Source organism: Nannospalax galili, unplaced genomic scaffold (genome assembly GCF_000622305.1).
Source record: "Nannospalax galili isolate Female #2095 unplaced genomic scaffold, S.galili_v1.0 scaffold255, whole genome shotgun sequence".
Lineage (NCBI taxonomy): Eukaryota > Metazoa > Chordata > Mammalia > Rodentia > Spalacidae > Nannospalax > Nannospalax galili.
The window spans coordinates 4,997,116-4,997,525 of record NW_008338999.1 but is presented as its reverse complement, the minus strand read 5'-3'; the positions used below and the strand labels follow the sequence as shown (position 1 = coordinate 4,997,525).

The following is a 410-nucleotide window of genomic DNA, read 5'->3' as shown; positions in this document are numbered from 1 at the left end:
ATTTATTTATTTATTTTTTGCCTGTTGAGGCCTGGGTTTCACCTCCCACATCATGGCAGCTGGAGGTGAGCTGAGGCTCTTGGTGGTTCTGGATGCCACGACCAATGCCAGGCGTGATTTTCAATGAATACCGGTCAACTTATTTTCTTATAAAATGGACAGATTTTATCAAATACGATTCAGAACTTCTGTGGTCTCTTTGAGAAACTGGGACTTCCCAAATTGGTGCATCTAAAATTGCTCCCTTCATATCACTCCCACATCTTTCTCCTCTTTACCCTAACCTCAAGCCTTAAGTATTCCTATTCCCAGAAACTGAGGGTGAATTCATTTTTCCAAGACTTCATTTCAGCCATAATTATGTAGTAGATGTATCATGTCAGTGTGAAACAGTTTTAACGTCTTTTTCT

At 40.0% G+C, this 410-nt stretch overlaps 1 pseudogene; it reads right to left on the bottom strand.

The window, feature by feature from the left end:
• Positions 1-19: 19 nt before the first annotated feature.
• Positions 20-106, bottom strand: LOC115070499 (annotated as a pseudogene).
• Positions 107-410: the final 304 nt, after the last annotated feature.